This window comes from Grus americana, chromosome 7, assembly GCF_028858705.1.
Source record: "Grus americana isolate bGruAme1 chromosome 7, bGruAme1.mat, whole genome shotgun sequence".
Classification (NCBI taxonomy): Eukaryota; Metazoa; Chordata; class Aves; order Gruiformes; family Gruidae; genus Grus; species Grus americana.
The window spans coordinates 34,031,344-34,050,384 of NC_072858.1; the positions used below are offsets into that span (position 1 = coordinate 34,031,344).

A 19,041-nucleotide genomic window follows, 5' to 3' on the forward strand; every position below is an offset into this window, starting at 1 on the left:
GGGATTTTCATATAAAGGAACATGGGATCAGTTTGATATATCTGATTTTGGTCTTCTCATGTCTAGTAGTCTGCTGAGCAATGTGGTCTCTGCCAGGGAATTGGAATCAAGGAGGAAGAAAAGGGAAAATGCAAGGCACAAACACATTCAGGAAGGCTTGCCTAGTAATTATTTCAGTAAGGAAACCCACAGCAATTTAATTGACAAAACACAGGTCATCATCTGGAGTGACAGTGTCCTTTTTCCTGAGACGAAAGCACTACAGAAAAGAAACCAAATGGCTTGTTTTAATACCTTTTTAAAGATTCACATCTCATTCGCACATAAATGTAGAATATATATTAACTGTCGGGATATTTAAAATAATAGATACAAGCTGGTTTGGTGTCCATTTTTCACTGTCAGAGGCACTATGTTCTGATTTAAGAAAAAGCATGTTTAGTAATTACTAGCCAAACGCTAATTTTAACTGCATCTTTCAGTGATGTAAACCAAGAAACAAAAGTCAGTGTTAGAACTAAACACCCATTTATTTAAAATTTTGAGCATGAACTGCATGCTAATAGCTATAGTGGCTAAGGTACAGTTATAATCTTTACTTACGCGTGGACAGGAGGAGTTAGGGACCGCATGGACAGCAAGGTGCAAGAATGAGTTTATGCCACTACTGTGTCACACTGATGTGTTTTCACAGACATTGAATGCTTCTGGAAATGCTACAGCACAGACTAGCATGTAAGAATACATGTTAGAGAGTTGTCCTACACCAGACTGAAACATTGGCCCAAAAACTCTTCATCCTGGCACAAAAACATGGCTGCACAACTAGAGCTTTGCAATCTGCCAAATGTAGAGCAAATAACATGGCTTCAAACATACATGCACAATATCTACTACATGTAAACCTTAATGGCCTTGTAATACCAACCTGCTATGTTGGCATAGAGATTTTAGCTGATAAGGAAACAAAGCTGTTAAGATATTGCCTTCATCCCTTCTTCTGAGTTGTAACCTGCATCCAGAAAGGTTACTAGTCTTGAGGTCAAGGACTACAGAAACTTCCAGTTACCTGTTTGCAATCCAACCACAGCTGCTTGTTGGATGCAAGCTCCCATGAGGCTGGTACCTGGGATGGCCCATGGGCTCTGTACCATCTCCATGAGTCCACATACAAGAAGAGAAAAGAGAGCTAGCTCCTCTTTATTCTGCCACATCCTTTCCAAGAATACAGTCATCATATAGATAAAAGTACAAAAACAGAAATTTTTTTGCACATTACAGAGAATGAGATGTATTTGTACACCACAGCTCTGAATGAGTAGCAAAAACTCAAGAGGTTTCAGTATGTGATCTAAAAAAGCTTCAAGTCTGAGAATAAACAGCAACCCCCTGACATAATATGTGGTATTAAATTACTTCATATTTTATTCATGCATGGGCTAGACATCACAGACGGAATGTGGAAATGTTTAGAAGGCTGGAAAACAAAACGAAGGAGGGTGGCTAGCCAGTGTGTCTGGTTGGTTTTAAACTATCAAGCAGAGAGATGTCAAAACAATTTTTCTTCCAACTCAATATTCCATTAAAATGCTGTTACGCAGATTAGCTGAGGTTTGATATAACAATCTGATTGTAAAATTCTTCAAAAGTTCTTAAATGGTAGTTCTGCAAAAATGCACTTCAGTCAGTCACAAAATATGTATTAAGTACAGCGACTGGAATCTTGAAAAAATTTCAAGAGGATAACAAAGTGAGTTTAAAATTAATAGGTGAATCTAAATAGAAGTAACTAGAGAAATCAATGCAATTATTTGAGAATCCTAGAAAAGGAACACATGAAAATAAAATTTTAAAAGTATTATTTTTTAAAATTTCTGATACACTTACTAATTTAAAGTTATCACAGAACTCAGATACAGCATGCCCAAATGCCCTGTTGTAGATCAACGGCAGTCTAATGAAAGTATTTTTAGCGTGACTCAATACTGCACAGGACAGTGATTAAAATAAACAGAATAAAAACAAAACTAGAGCTTTGTGACTATGTTAAGGAAAGTTCTTAAATCCACTCCTGTATATATAGAGTATCTATGTATTAAAAATGCAGATCTTTTTAATATTGTTCACTAGTTTTCAGAAAGGGATTAAAACAGAAATAGCTCCTGAAGAGACTGACAGACAGAAGCCTGGACAGATATTTAGACACCTCAAATAAAAACAGATGCTAACAACAAATTATAGTATAAACATTAACAAAACGGGTGGATTAAATGCTTATAAATGTAGCCAGAAACCTTCTGGCTACTGGAATGATTAAAGCCAGGAATATGTACAAGATCTTAAAAATACAGCCATGGTCAGGTTTTTTTAAGGTAGCCTCTAGGTTAAGCTTGTGCTAAACCTATTATATAATCACACTGATTAAAAACACTAAACATCCATTTACAAAACTTAAAAAAAAATAATCTAGATTTGAGCTCTGAAAGTCTGGTAATATCTGGGAAGACCAGCTGGAACTGAAACAAAACTGGTTAGACAAGAGCAAACCAGCATATATAAAGCTTAATTAAAAAACAGCATAAAATTCCAAGATCAATGAAAAACTTGCTGAAACCAACCTACAACCTGCAATAGTTTAGTTTACCAACAAAACAAAATAGGGTAGAGTAAGAGGAAAGTTACTGGAAGTGTGACCAGTCCCAGAGAGGACGCTGTCAAAAAAGTCAGAGAAAGACAGAAAGGCCATCAAACGAGGAGCAGCAAGAAACCTACTAGGTGAAAGACCTGATCAAATATGGCTGTTCCCAAAAAAAGATTCAGCTGCTTAATCCAGTTCTAAAGAGAGATGAGCAGATGGATGGAAATGAAAAAAAGATACATGCAAGAATAACACAGGATCTCAAAAATCTCTTAGGATGTTTCTATTTTTACATTGTCACCTGTGATTGTTTGCAGATGAAGAGGAGACAGAGGCAGCCAAAAATCAGGAGATGTGAGTAGACTCAAGATCTAAGATAAAGCCATTTAATTAATTCACTTGATTAGCAGAAAAAACCTATTCCAAATAAAGCTGATTTATTTCCAAAGAAGTATAAGGTTACTGTTCTGAACCATAGCTTGCAGATGGTTACAATCACTGATTCCTTTCTCTGTTGCTTCACCTCAAATTGCTGTAGGGTGCTTGGTTTTTTGTTTAGTTTTTCCTCATTGCTGAATGAGTTGTTATTATTATCACTAAAAACAGTTGTGGTTGCCATAGCATGCAGGTCCTTCTGGCTAGTCAGCCTCAGTAATGAAACATTGCCTTTCTAGAGAATTTTTCCAAAAGATCTGTAGATAAAGCATATCACTTAATTATCTAGTCCGCTGGTACACTGATTAAACACAATAGATGCACACAATGTCTCTATGTATTAATGTAGGTGTATTTATATACAAAAGATAACCATCTCCTAACCATAAACTTGGCTTGTCTTAAGATTGCAGTTTAATATATTTAAAGCTATAATTGCATTTTTCTCTGCTAGAAAGAAAGTGGATGAAGATCCAAACCCAACAGTAAGCTCCCTGTGCAGGATCAGGAATCCGCTCCTATGGATCTTACTGCCTATGCAGCTAACTGCCCATTTTGAAATTTCCAGATATTTTAAATCATCACTTAGCACTTACAAAACACACTCAAGATTTTTTCAAAGAGCAGTAGCTAATTATCAACCTTTTTCTCTTCAGCAAAAGACCACAAACAAATCACTAAGAATGTCTACATTAATCAGTGATTATGGTGTGATCCTGCAGGCATTTACTTCTTAGCTCAGTACTTAAACACGTCCAATAAGACTGACGTAGCAGCTCCCAGCATGAAAACAAGCAAGCACATTACTCAGCTCTTGTATTAAGAGCAAACTCTTCAGCTGAAGGTTCAGAGTGACAGCATGTAAGAACCTTGCCTGCTCAGTAAAGTTTTTCTTTAAGTTATTCCATGGAAAAAAAAATTAATAATTCCAACCCGTCTCAAGTAATCTGACCAAACATGCAAACCAAGAAGTCCTTCAAACAGGTGACTAACCACAAGTAGAATGTCACAATTATTAAAGGAATCTAACGGAAAGAGACACCAAAATCTACCACCATTTAATATGAATGGTGTGAGTGGGAATGAATTGAAAAACTCAGGCCACCAGTAAAGTAGTAATACCATCACCACTTATCCCTGAAACACACATTCTTTTGAAAACATATGAAAGAGCATTTGTAGGCACTCCATATGTCAATCTATCTGGAGACATATTTTTGAGTAGCTCTGGAGTGACTCCTTCAGAGAGCCATTACTCAATAACTTATCAAAAAGAGTATAAAAAAATTTACAAGACTATACAATGCTCTTACCTCCATCCTCAAGTTACAAAATTACTGCTTGCAGCCATGGAAACTGGAAAAAGAGATGCAAAATGCCAAGTTCTTGAGGCACTGAAGTCACTACCCTACACTGCAGAATCCCAAGGCACCAGCACTCTGGCAAGGACCAAAGAACACATGAGCCAGAACAAGCTCGTGAAATACTCATTCTCAAGGTATAACCTGCCATGTGTTGTTTCAGAATCTTTATGGATTAGCACATATATGCCAGGGAAAAAAGCAAGGGGACTTACTGTTCATTTGTGCAAGAGCATAGAATTCAGAAAGCTCTGATTTGGGAAAAGGATAGGGGCCAAAAGGCTGTTTTGTGGTTTGGCTCAATTTAATCAATGAATTTAGGGCCCCACCAAGTATATTTGTGAAAAAAAAAATCACAACATGGTATCAAGTAACAGATAAACTATACCAGCTGTTGAAAGACCATGACAAAACATTCTTCACAAGGTATAAATTAATATTAGTATTTTATTAAAGTGCAGCAGGGTCAATTGGGAAATTGCTTTAAAAATAAAAACTATTCCTTGTCAGCATCAAAGAACCAGTTGGTGACAAAGGGTAATAAGACTCAAGGTAGGATCAGATCACTAGGTCATCAGGGGACAAAGATGGGCATAATGCATATCAGGCTGGATTCTCATCCAGGATGAAAATGCATTGCCTGTTGCCATTACTTAAAGTTCTGGCAGCTTACATGGAAAGACTGAAAAGGAAGAGACTGACATGGGAGGAAAAAAACATCAAGATTAACTCTGGGATTTATCAACTACTCACCCTACCCGGCCCATCGACAGAAGACGACAACAGATACAGCCAAAGCTTGGGAATGGAGAAAAGCCATTATATTATAAGGTTAACCTGATCTGAAACATCAGACCCTCACATCTACCATGGGTAGAAAGAGAAGGGTAGCTGACTGAAATGTTGCTTCACTGCATGAGGTGATAAATGAGATAATCCTGGCTGTTGCTGCCCACAAAAGGACAGTGCAGGTTAGCAGGAGGACCTTTATTTTCCACAGAGGCAGCACCTGGTTCTAACCCTTTGTCAGCTGTTCTGGGATTGTTGAGGTTTTTTCAACTTAGGGGCAGTATCAACAAAGAAATAAATCCCACAGAATGCTGCTAAAATTTGATACAGCTGGAGAAGGTAACTACTGAGGTTGTCATCATGACAGACTCCACTTGGCTTGCCTGAACCAGCTTCTTTCATGACAGCTTTTGGCCAACAAGCATCAGATTTAATCCTGGATGCTACCCCTTACTTTGTATTACCTGCTGGAAGAAAGAAGTTCTCAGAAGCTTCCATTCAGCTGCCATAATCCCTGCTCTATCCTTCAAGTTTAAAAGGGAGTAAAAAATTGACCATAGCCACACACAGAAATGAAAGGAGCAGCCTCTAAGGAAGATATAAAGGTGAAGACAGAACAGATGTTTACCTAGAAAACTTCTCAGTCAAATCACCACCACAACCTTTGTAGAAACTGTACAGACAGGGAATAATTATTCATGGCTTGTAATATCAGAAGCCTGTCAGTCTGCTCTTTCTCAGCATGCTTGACTCCAGATTTGTTTGTTTCTAAAGGCTAGTTATTAGGACCCTTCCTCAAACCTGACGTACTTCTGTGATGACACACCACCTTTTGATCAGTAAGAATGAGCGCTTCCTTAGATGACCAAAAATCAGAGATACCAGCAAAATACAAATTCTTCCCACATTACTGTATAGAACAGACTGCCCTGAAGCTCAATAGCTGGGTATGAAAACATCCAATTTTAGGTACAGTAACTGATTCTCTTGAGCCTCCTGAAAATGTGCAATCCACAAGGACCTGTCTTTGTGTTATACACACTCACAGTCTATCAGACCAAATAGAGATCCAAATGCAAAGCTCAGTAGTAGAATTGAACTGTGTCCATTTTGTGACATAGTTCTGGAAGACATGAAGGGCAGAGATCAACAAGCTGATTACATTGATCAGCTTACATATTTTTTTGACCTGACATACCTTGTGATATCCTTTGTGATGAGATCACCTCTCTAGAAATTAATCCATACAGCAGGTGAAGGACATTTAACTGTTTCAGAACCTTGTGTGCAAGAATCTGGGATAAGTGTCTTCTGTATGGTGGGAGAGCCTGCAACACTGCCACCCTTCCCTTCAGCAATTCTTCAGAGTCTACCTCAAGAACAGGCCACAACACAGGACGGTGCCTAGTGCATCCTTTTTTTTCTTCTTTCTTGCTGTGCAGAGAGACGTAAGGAAGGGTGTCCACAGTGGACCCACCCCTGGAAAGAGGGAAATAACCATAGCTGGTACATGACTGATTTAAGGCTCACGCTTTGGCTTTGCAGATGCGTTTTGTTAGGATTCTGGATACACCTGGCTACAGCTGACTGGTCTTTCCATTTACTAGAGGTGACCATAGCAGACACAGGTGACTAGGCACTGACCAAGATCTGGCATTGCTGTGGGTTATAATCTGGCATATCATCACGAACTGAAATTAACTGTGGCCAACATTAATAAAAGTGGCTGAGAACCAAAGTAATTGAAGAGCAGACAATACCCATTGATGGTGATAACTATCACCAAACAGCTGGTACTTCATAAAACAGCCACCCATAAAATGCCATTGTGCACCAAGTCCCTAGATTAGTCCTCCTTCTGCAATAAAAGATTACACTGCAAGAGCAGATTAAGGGTGCACCTCTATTAGCATTTTAGTTCAGATCAAGAATATATTTTTGAAGCAAATACCCCAGACATTACCACTTACTATGCTTTGTTTCACATCAGGTGTGGCCACAGAGTTCACAAACTGAACTCCTTTCAGATGAATCTGAAGTAAAAAATGTGGCCCCCACTACTAATGAGCAAGCGTTCAGTCCACAGGATCAGATTAAAGGTAATCTGAAGTAACACCCTTTGCCCCTGAATTGTGTGCAGCGTCAACACTGGGTCCTCAGCACCAACTTTTTCATCCCCTGCTACTGCATCACACGACCCACTAATGAGGATAGAGCATCAGATGCTCTGGCTCCTGGTTTGTTATTTGGATCAACATAATTGGGGCAAAGCTGCAGCTGAATCCTTAGTGACTGTGATGCTCAAAAGTATCTGGGATAACATATATAACTCAAGATTAAAGGGAGAAGGATCACTGGAAAAGCCTGATTCAACACTACTGGTTTTCATGGTAATAAACTACATTAAACCCTTGATTTTACTTTTATGTAATTAAAAGCATCAGAAGCTTGTACAGCATTAAACTACTGATACTGCAACATAGGTTGTTACTGATTTTACCATTTATAAAGACAGATGTTGACACTGTATGCTTTGTTTGATAAGGACATTATTCTGAGCAGTGTTTGCAACAGGACAGAAGGGAAAAAACCAATAATCACCGAACAAGGCATTCTCCCAACTTTTGCACATTTCTGTGGGGAAAATATTTATCAAGTTTTGCTGGAGCTACAAACAAAGAAAAATATTCCAGAGATGCTGGTGACCTTCTAGCACGGAGAGCTGTTGAATCCACTTTCTGTGCTTGTTTTCCTTCCAAAAGACAGAATCAGGCTCTTGTTTCTTGAACTTTATGTGACATTTCTCATGCATTCTCCTCTTGTTAATCAGTGATGTTAGAAAGATACTATTTGTGATTTTATTCACTCCCACATGTGATTGCTATAAGGAAACTATACAAGGAGAGTGACACCTCATTATGACAGCAGGTAACCCGCCCCCCGCCCCCCCCCAAGACCTAAACACTGACTAGAATGGTAAATACTTCAGGACAGCAGACTTCAGATAAATGCTACTTTCAGATCTTGGGTCGAGTTCTGCATTTATGTCTCAAACACAAATCCAGAGACATTAACTGAATTGTGCAGGAGGCAAGTATACATGTAGTTTACTTGTAATGTCTAGTGCCATGCAGAGACTCATTTGCAAAGAAAAAAAAATTTAAAAAAGAAGAGAGAAATTGCCATCTTGTGTCTTTCATGTCAGACAGAAAAGAGAGGAAAACAGAAAAGTAGAATAGTGTTGGATGGGAAGCCAAGGGAATCCATACTATCCCTATTAACAAAGGGCCCAGCTACCACCATGTACTGCAGGCTGCACCTATTGTACTTCACGCACCATGCCACCATTCACTCCTTCAGCACAAGATTTTGAGCTCTTTTATGGAAATCCAATCAATGATCCAAGGGTACATTCACACCAGTCTCACTAGTCTTGCTATGATCTGCTCTGCAGGTCTGCTGTATGCAGCAAGGACTGTGCAGCCTTTCCTTTCTCCCCCTCCCAAGTACATACTTCCTTCTACAATATTTGTGTAGTCTCCTGGCAGGATAGACAGGAGCAAGGGAGGAGCATGTCAAACACCTGTTGCTCCTTTGCTTCTCCAAATTCAAGGCTTCTCTGTCCTTTCATCTCCTTCAGCACAGGGCAACATCTGGATGCAGGACTTAAGCATTTTTCCAGTGAACAAAATGTATTAGCAAAGAATCAAACATCGGGATTTACTGATCAAGTGATCAGCTCTTCCTCTCAGCCTAATGCTCTACAGTATTTGTGAAGCTTGGAGTTTTAAAAGGGCAGGAGTTTTAGAAAGCTCCCCAGAGCTAAAATTGATGTTTATTTCGCCTTGGATAAAAATACTTCTACGCATCTGAGCCTGCCCCAGATCTTATGGTCCTTAAGTATTATGTCACTTAGATAAAGAATCCTAGTACAAATACTGAACTCACCCAGGGTTGGGGTGGGTTGGTTTTTTTTTCTTGTTAATAGTATATAGATATATTGCATACCTGAGACATAGAATCAGGCATACAAATCCAATGTACATATAAAAGCAAAGCATAACCTAATGGGAGAGGACCTCAGAAAAATATTGAAAAGAAATGAAGCTGTCCTGTTTCCATGTACTGTGATTCTCAATACTGAAATACAGCCTGTATGTAGATATGTGCCATTCAATTGCTACTTACACTGAGCAGTCATATGGCAACTCTTTAATGTAGTCTTAACAGCGGTGTTTTTCTCCCCACATGCTTTATTTTTGCCTAGAAAGAAAGACTGGCAGCTTAAGAACTCCCCTCGAGCACAATGAACAAAGTAATTTCCACCTCAGCTTCTATTACAGCTCAAGCTGAACATTTGGCTTTGAGTCAGCTGTGTGTCCTGAAATAGTACACAAACTGAGGATGAACAAAGTCATTGAGAATATTCTGGCATCACTTCCTTGTTCTTGCTGTGACCATATGCAGAGCTTCAAGGGCTTTCTTTTATTATTATCATTTTTTAAACAAGGTATAGTGCTGCCTTCAGAAGCCTTGACCAATAGAAGGCAACTCGGAGCTCTCCAACTAGCCAGCTGTCCAGTGACTGATTTCTCTTTGCTCTAGATGTTGGATGCCACAATACCCACTAAAGGTTGACTTAACAAATTAAAGTCTACTAGTTTGTCTCTACAGCCCCTTTCTATGGCCCCCAGACAGGTCCCGACACAGACACCTGACAATCTGTGTGCTACAAGACACCATAGCAGCCTCCTGTTGTTGTCACAGCAACCCACAACAGACTCCACAGACACAGCAGGGGAAGGAAGGGGGGAAAAAAAGACAGAGAAAGAGAAATCCTTCAGGTTTTAGTAGATGACTACACTCAGAAGTACCAAGCGCCAGGAGATTTCTGCTTCCCGTACACATCGTACGCCTCTATTTTTGCCTTGCACCTTGTGGCCTCGCTGAAGGAGGAAGCCAGACTGATCTGCTTCATCTAGGACTCAGCCCTCTCTGTCCTCGGGGAGGAGAGGATGCCTCCCCCCCCTCTCTCCCGGCGAGGCGGGAGCACACCTGCGGGGAGACGGGACGCGCAGGCCGCCGCCACCCGCGCCCTGCGAGGCCGCTGGCTGCCAGCCCGACCCGGCCCCGCACACGCAACCGTTGGGGCTGCGTCGGCAGGTCGGAGCACGATCGCGCCCGGGCGACGCGGGACCTACCCGGGAGGGCGGGATGCCCGGCAGCCGGCGTGCACGCAGCGGGGCTGGCCCCCCGGCCCCGGCGGGACGGGAGGGGGGTGGCAGTCGCCGCCGCGCCCCCTTCCCGCTGCTCCTTACGGCGGCGGGACAGCGCCGGGAGCCAGCCCGACTTGGCAGGGAGGCAGCATGCCGCCGGCGCTGCTCTACCCGCCCGGCCCCGCGGCGGGCTCCTCGCCCGCCCCGGCCCGCCCCGCGGCGCTGACTCGGGCGGCCGGGCGGCGGCAGGGCCGGCGGGTGCCGCGCGCATTGTGACGTCTGCAGCCCCGCGTTCTATTTTTAGCGCGGCGATTGGATTCATTCATGAAACCGGGGCCGCGCGTAAAGGGGCGGCGGCTGGAGCCGCGCCCGCCGTCTCGGCCCGGCCCGTCTCCCGGCGCCTGCCGGCAGCGCAGAGAGCGGGCAGCCGCAACCGCCAGCGGGGGCAGCCCATCCCCCTTCCCCCCTCCTCTATCCCGGCACTGGGGGGACTTTCTGCCACGGCCTCGGCGCGGGAAAACGTTGGACACGAAACTAGTCAAAACCAAATGAACACACACACCCCCTCTATATACACACACTCTATAAATATTGTGTATGCATAAACAATGCAAAGGTTTTGAAGGTCTCCCTGGGTAACCCCCTAAACTGGGTGCACAATTTCCTAGTGCATGTGCTGCTGTTATGTTTTGAAATTACTTCTTTCCATTTCCACTAATATTTGAACCCTTCATGTAAAACAGACATGCACAATTGAACCACAAACTCCTTCTCTTAAGTTGACAATCTAGACTTGAAGTTCTCTAATCAGTGAAGATGGCTCAAGGCCCTGTCTGTAACTGGGAAAAGCACTCACAATTCCGACCTGGCTCCCTGCTAAAACACTGCTCTCCAGCTCTTCTATTTACCACTTGACATCGACAATAATGTAACTAACCAGTGAGGGGCACGGGCACAACTGCTGCATGTAAGGGAACTTTTCTGACATTGTTGTGACTGTTGGAAAGGAAATACTCTCTTACACCAACCTGGACTCACACATTGCACAGTCTTGTAGCAATAATACAATTGTTTTGTTTGGGTTGGTTTTTTTTTTTTTTTTAAATCATGTTATAAAGTTGTTTTAAAAACATCACTTCCAATAACAGTTAACAGTACCACTAGCAGGTTAACAGCACCCAACTGCATTTGATTATAGTCAACTACTTACATTTTTCAACTACCTAGAAGCCAAGCTTATATTAACCAGGTCAGACTGCAGCAATTTTCAATTGAGTACATCTACATGAGGAAAAATTACAGTTTGCAACTTCATATCACAGGAGGCTATTAGGTGCAGAAGAACAACAATGTGCATCATTGAAAATAGTGTTACTTTCCTAGCTTTGCACAGTTTGGATGGACAAGACAAATGCATCAGAAACTAAACCAACCAAACCAATCTCACTCAGACATCTGCTTGCAATCAAATACTGAATTGATAATGCAGGCAACAAAAAGTTAAAAAGGTCAAATCCTATAATCTAGAGATTTAAAATTTATAGCATAATTAACTTCCATTTTTTTATGTTTCAAACTCTACATGAGCTGTTTTTTCTCCACAAATGAGGACTAGAAGTTTTCATTCTATGCAAGAACAAGATTTCCTATGTATTCACTTGTTTCTAGGACATGCAACTTTTAGGAAAACAATAAGGCCCAGGTTCATCTCACTTAATTCAGGGGGCCAAGCAAAGCAGGGTGCTAAAAAAGGGCAGGGTGCTAAAAAGGGTATTCATTTTACTGGATTCTTTCAGTATGGCAAATCTTAATTCCTTATTGGTACCTTTGTTTTACAGTCTAAGTGATCACTTTCTGAAGACAAATCACAGAGCTAGAACCCCATGTCTCTGTTAAACACACCTAGACTATCACTGCTGCAGAGTGAATGTTACTGTCATAACAGGTTAAGTTAGCATCATGTGGGAGACAATTGATACAAAGCATCCAGACTTGCTCTGATATTGACTCAAGTAGTATTGGACTGCAATCAAAAAACCACCAACCTTTAGATCTTCTTGCAAGCTTGTTACAGAGCTTTTCTACAGAAATAAAGGAAGAGGGCAGGAAGAATGGAGAAAGTGTTATTTTTAGTGCACAACAGTAAATTTAGCAGAATACAGCAATGACAAAGATTAGTCAGGTGGTTAAAATGGGAAAAAGAGAAACAGGGCTTTGCTTTTGATGGGGGTAAAGAAAAGGTCTGAAGCTTCTCTCTTTTTTTTTTTTTTTTTATGTTTCACCAAAGGGTACCCAGAGCCTGTAGGCTTCTGCAGCTGTGGAAACAACTACACGCTACTCTGTAGTTTCCATTTTAATGGCCATCTACATCAACTTTTACCATTCAGTGCTTTCCCACCACAAACGTATAACACATAATTCAGTGCAGCTTTTCCAGCATGGCATAAAATAAAAACTCAGGACAGCTAGAAGCTCTCTGTTCTCTGACATATAATTCTATTGAACCGTATTTACATTTTTTCAAACTTTTAAACAGTAGAGTTTTGACCATAAACTTGAGTGACACACCTTGAGAGGTGGCTGAAATGCATCTCTAATGGGGCATACAGCAACTGACAGTTTTTAGGCTTTGATACAAGAAAGCACAGTAATAAACCACAAGTATTCCCCTGACTTTACATAAGCATTAAAAACATATGAGTAGTAAAGCTTTACTCAATTAGATGTTTAAGTATTCTATGTCACCATCTTGGATTTTTCTTTTTTGTTTGTTTTCAGAGGAGAATAACCCCTAGAGGGAAAGGGAGAAGGAAGTAAGTTCCATCTTTGCAAGCAATCCTAAAGGACATGGCATTGGACCATGGCTAGCATTTAACTACAAATTCTGCTTTTGACAAGCCTGTACAGCTTTCCAAAACATGATTATGGGCTGCCAAGTGCATCACTGCATCTCCATTATGTGCTTTTAACTATCATCCAGCTTAGAGAATAACTGGATAAAAAAAGAATAAAATAATAATTAGAAAATGCATTCATACCCATGGAGAATTCTACTCAGAATTATTTTAGTTTTGCTAAATCAACAAACACATTTGGAAGTGCAAATGTAAAGGTATAGTCCCATATGCTCCAACATCTTACTTGTCACTCGGGCTAAATTAACCTTTTGTTTTTGAGAATATATTTCTCAGATGATTAAAAAACATCAGGAGAGAACATCAGTTGTGCATAAACCATAACTGAATTTACAAATGACCTTTCTACTCCTGGATGTGGAGAGTTAGTTTAACTTCAGAGGCTGCTCCAACATGCAGCGTTAGCAAAACTCCTTAGGGAGCTTTCTACCAGCTCAGAAATGCTGAAGCTCAGTGCCCTCAGGCCCTTCCATCCTCTTTACTCCTGAAACACCAGAGAAAGGCTCAGGAGTAGATAGGTTGAAAAAATACCAGTCAAGGGTAGCAGGAAGTGCGGGAAGAAGGGACTACAAGCATTTACTTTAGCTTCTTTGTCAAAACTCTTCTGGAAGAGGAGGTAATGAACTAGTCTGTGCTTCTTACCACTCCATCGTAATCAAAGTCTGCTATATCTGCAGAAGAATGATAGTCAAAGCATCCTAAGTCTGGGGTTTAGTTTTTATATTACTGTTTATCAGCTCTCTGAGAAAGTCTAGATCCTAGAGCCATCCAGACTTGAGGCCATGTGGAAACAAGGGGTTCCTCCCTGTATCAGAGGTCTAGGTAGGGTCTATCACAGAAGCCTGCTTTAAAAAAAAATAAATTAAAAAATCTAGTGATTTAGCTCCTTGCTCCTTCTGAGGAACCACTCAAGCTTTTAATTCAGGACAACTGAGATTATTTCTGCTTTGTTTTAGGTAGTAACACCAAAGCATGAACACAGTTTCCTAAGACAAGTTACACACACTGACAACAGTCAGCATGGACAGTTACAGGACTGGGCTTGAGCGTGCACTGAGAGAGGGCAGATCTGACATTGCAGAGGCAGCCTGGGACAGTCCAAAACCAAAACTCAATAGTACAAGACAAACTGGAGTTCCTCTCTCTTTCTTACCCCTGAATGCAGAGGCCCTTCATATTAGAAGAGTTTAAGAGCATGTTAAGATTAAAAGACTGTTAGTGAAAATAATTTTAAATGCACAAGGAATTAAGTAAAACAAAATAAGTTAAATTATTTCATGTGGGCTCCATGTTGCATATGGCAATCTCGCAGGGATAGAAGGTGCTCTCTACAGTCCCTGAAACCTGCTTTCAACAGTACAAAAGAACATGAATGAATGATGTACTACCAAAATAAGGAGACGTGATAGTTCAGTTATGGACTTCACCATCCACCCATTGCATGTGATATACATAGTCTCAGCCAACTGGCAGCATATGAAGAAAAAAATACCAGAATTATCCAGCTCCTGTCATTGAAGTCTACTTTTTCCCCACAATTAGGCTTAGAGGCTTTAATTATGTGGGTAGATCAAAATAATTTCTAACTACTTCTGTAATGGATGAGTATATATTCCATTAGATTCTATCCATAAAAATTCATAAAGAGAATAAATGTCTTGAAAAAACTATGTAAATGCATGTTCTATACACATTGAAATAAAATTCAAGTCATTTCCTGTCAATACAATTTTTGTATTAAAGGGCTTGCATTCAGAACTGTAATGTACCCATGCCAAATGCTTATGTATTCACAATTAGGTTACTTTTCAAAACTATTAGATATTGTATGCAGTCCTTTTTTCTCTTTGGTGTAATAAGGACAGAGTTTAGCATTTGACGTAAGGTCCTTCCATTTAGTGATGTCAACATCTATTCTCAGCCAACTGTGCAAACTGATTAGGTCAGTTGCATCCCTTTTCATACTATCCCACACAATTGTCTCAATTCTCAGAGATGGAGACATGTAATGTAGATGATGATATCTTCACTGTGTGCATTAGACATGGTAACATAGACCACTATGCATTTATTTGTTAGGGCTTTTCAGTTATTCACTGAATGCTAAATATAGTGCAAGACCATCATCACTTAAGAAGCCTGCAATGCACCAGATTTCATTAGAGCATTCTATGAATGATACATAGCACCAGTTGTTTGCCTTATGAATTGGATTTCCACATTCTTTTTCACTAGCAGAGGGATATAAAATGCTTAATATATGCATACATTTTAAACAGCTGGGTAAACAAAAAAGGGATTATCTAGAGAAGGAAGATGCCAATACTTATAACTTGGAATAAAAATCAGATACCTACCACTTTTTCAGAGGGTAATATTTCAACAATGCTTTAGTTTTTAGTCTAATCCCATGTAGGATGTTGGCTTTTGCCTTCTCCCACTTCCAAACTTAATCTGTTACTTCTAAGATCCTACTCTCCCCATCTCACCCCTCAACAGAATTGCAATTTAGGTGGGAAGGGGCCTCCAGAAGTCATCCAGTTCAACCTCCTCCTCAATGCACAGCTAACTTCAAAGCTTGATCAGGTCAAGGATGCTAAACCCACAGTCTCCAACCTGCTGCTCCATTGCTTAGCCAGTCACTATGAAAATGTTTTTCTTTACACCCAGTGAGAATTTACCTTGCTGCTACTTGTGACTGCTGCCTCTTGTCCTTTTGTTGTGCGACTGTGAGAAGAGTCTAGTTTCCCCTATAACCTCTTGTTAGGTACCAGAAATAGTAATTAGATGCCCTCTTAGCCTTCTCTTCTCCAGGCCTGATAAACATCTCAGTCTCTCTGAGTACATCTTGTGTTTCAGTCCCTTAACTATACTAGTAGCCCTTCATTGCTCTTTCTTCAGTTGGTCAATACTCTCTTCAGCACTGTGAAGCCTGAAACTGGACATTGTGCTTCAGATGCAGCCTCACAAGTGCTGAGTAGAGGGAAATTATCACTGCCATCGACCTCCTCACTACGCTTGTCCTAACGCAGCCCAGTATGTGGTTAGCCTTTGTTGCTGGAAGGGTGCTCTGCTGACTCGGGTATGTCTCAGCCTCTTCACTTGCACTGTCAAGAGTTTCTCTCGTGAAACCTTACAAAACTCTATTGCTGCCTTTGCTACTGTACTTCTCTTTCTACAGGCTGCAAAGTCTGGTCTTAAAAGGGAGTGGATTCATTTGAATAGTCCCAGTTTGCAAAGTTAGGTGTACCAGGATACAATTAAGCAAAATAAAATTTTGACTGACTATGGAGAACAGTAAGAGAAACAGCTGAGCGGTTATATAAGAGTCTCCTAAGGGAAGAAGCGGTAGAATTATGGCTCGCTGCGTTCACAACCCAGAGAGGACAAGGCTGTATTAAGAATTTGTTGTACAGCACAGTTTTGTATTAGGTGTGTATTTTTTTTAATTGTTGCAAGTTTGCCACAACTTGTATTTGCTAGATTCCCTGCTTCTAGATCCTCAGACCTACAACGTGGGTAAGAAAGATTTAATCAGCTTATAAAACCAGTTCCAAACAGAAGCTAAATGGGAAGAACTGACTAGCACGAGGTTTTCTTCTTGAATGTGTGTCATTTTGCTGTTAGGCAAGGGAATGAAACTGGAAATGATCGCACCAAAGTGTCATAAGACTTTTTCCCAACTACCCAAAGCACGCCTGCTTTATCAGCTATTTCCAGTATTTAAGGGGTTTTCCAAGGTACAGGAGATTCATCTTCAAAATCAATGGTTTGCCCTTTATGGCAATTTATTGGAGTGTTATATATTATAAAGCTCACTAACCAAAATTAAGGGTAATGCTATGCTTAATGCAGCAGTGAAAGTCTGATTAATAGAATACTTATTCTAACTTTTTGACAATTCTGTCCCTAGCTACTGCTTCTGTTCGCAGACTGGGCCATATCAGAAATATATTTTCAGTCTAGAACAACTCTTTATTGCCAATTCACAGGACAACATTCACACACATACATGAAATGCAAATCCTCACCTTGAAAAACTGATTTAATGTCTGTAGTATATTATCCATTTATCTCACCTGCAGTGCTGGCATCTGCATAACTGTTCAGAGTTTCTTAAAACGTTTCTGCAATCTAATCAGATGTTAATGGAATGGAAAGAACTTCTTTGCGGAATGAAAAGAGAGTCATAGCAAACAGTCAGCTGGGGAAGATTTTCTCTCTGCCTGACCTTCTGGCTAGCTGTCTGTCTCCGTCTCTCCTCTATGTAGATCAGTCAAAACGCACTTCTGTCTGAGTACTGAGTTTCAAAGAGACAGTGATATCTTGGAACCCCTTTATACTACAAGAAGAGGTTTTCAATGGCAAACACAGTCTTTGCTTCTCACTCTTGATCCGAGCTATTGAGCTTTAAAAGCCATATATAAATGAATCAGCTCTTATTCTTTAAAGCATTATAAGTGCTCTCTCTGCCTTTTGAGATTTGTAAAAATCACCTAATGTATTAAAAGCCTAGTAGCTTTAGATGCAGAAGGATACAAAATGTAGACCAAATTTTAGAAGCTGAAATATTGGTCCAAGTTTGCATAAATTCTACAGGAGTAATACATCCGTAGAGATCTCTGCAATGACATGCCATTACTTCTCTGAGTTACTTATGCTGGTGCTACAGAGATCGTGAGGACAAGTCTTGTACATAGATCTCTAATTACAGGAACTGGAAGGTGTAGGGTAGGAGTGGTGAGGGGAAGAGAAGCCAAGTGGATTTTCTCTCCTTTTTCACAGTTGCCAAAGACTAGTATTATCGGTCTCTGAATCACTGCTTATACACAGGAAGAGCAGCCAACAGCCATATTCTTCACAGGGTGTCAAACCAACAGAGCAGGATTAAATAGTAGAATCAAGGGCAGCTTAATCTGACTATCATTAATCTTTGAGAAACAGTCTTATTAACTACAACTAAGTCTTCTGCACCTCTGTCCCATAGTTAGCTAGATGTGAAAGTAAAAGATCCCAATTATGGCGTAAAAGCCCGATATAAATCCTACTGAAACTGACAGGGAAAAGCTTCCCTTGACTCTTCGGGGCTTCAATTCAGGTGATAATTCAAGAAGAAAAAGTCCACAGAATTAGTTGTAACATGCCTGTCTTAGAAAGATGAAGGCATATAACAAAGTAGCTGAAACAAACCAGCACTGAACGAAACACTCATCACTTTAATATTTTTTGACCAGGTTGTTCAAAGAATGTACTGATTTGGATTACAGTTCCTCCCCATAAGATTGCAGTACCATTCTTCATTTATTTTGAATAGTGTGATTCTGCACAGTAGCAACACTGTAGCTTTAATAATTCAAGATCCAAATTCAAAGTCTGAAACTCCTGTTACATTCTGCACATTCTCTACTTTTGAACTACACATTTTTTGAAAGAGAAAGCTTTTCCAGTAAGGTAAGACCTTATGCATCATACAACCGTTTACGCCAGTTTAACGACATGATTTAGTCACACTAGCGCAGATTGCCTCGTAAAGGCTGCACTTCTGCAACACAAACTTAAATTCAGTGGGTTAGACTGGATTATATCAACACAAGGTTTCTACTGTCCAAACACTGCTCATCTATTTTAGCAGTTTACTTCAATATGACTAAGCAAATCCAGTTACCACTTTTTTGTTTCCCCAATGA

General features: G+C 40.4%; 1 protein-coding gene across 12 annotated transcripts in view; it reads right to left on the bottom strand.

Annotated features, from left to right (window-relative positions):
* The window catches only part of RHOBTB1 (Rho related BTB domain containing 1), a 140,383-nt gene that overhangs the window by 110,884 nt on the left and 10,458 nt on the right, over positions 1-19,041 (bottom strand). The window contains exon 1 of one of the 12 annotated variants that reach the window (XM_054832585.1): positions 10,425-10,618. The exons of the other annotated variants lie outside the window; for them this stretch is intronic. The gene's annotated coding sequence lies outside the window, so the exon portion shown is untranslated. Of the gene's footprint in view, positions 1-10,424; positions 10,619-19,041 lie in introns of those variants that run through there. 12 annotated transcript variants of the gene reach the window in all.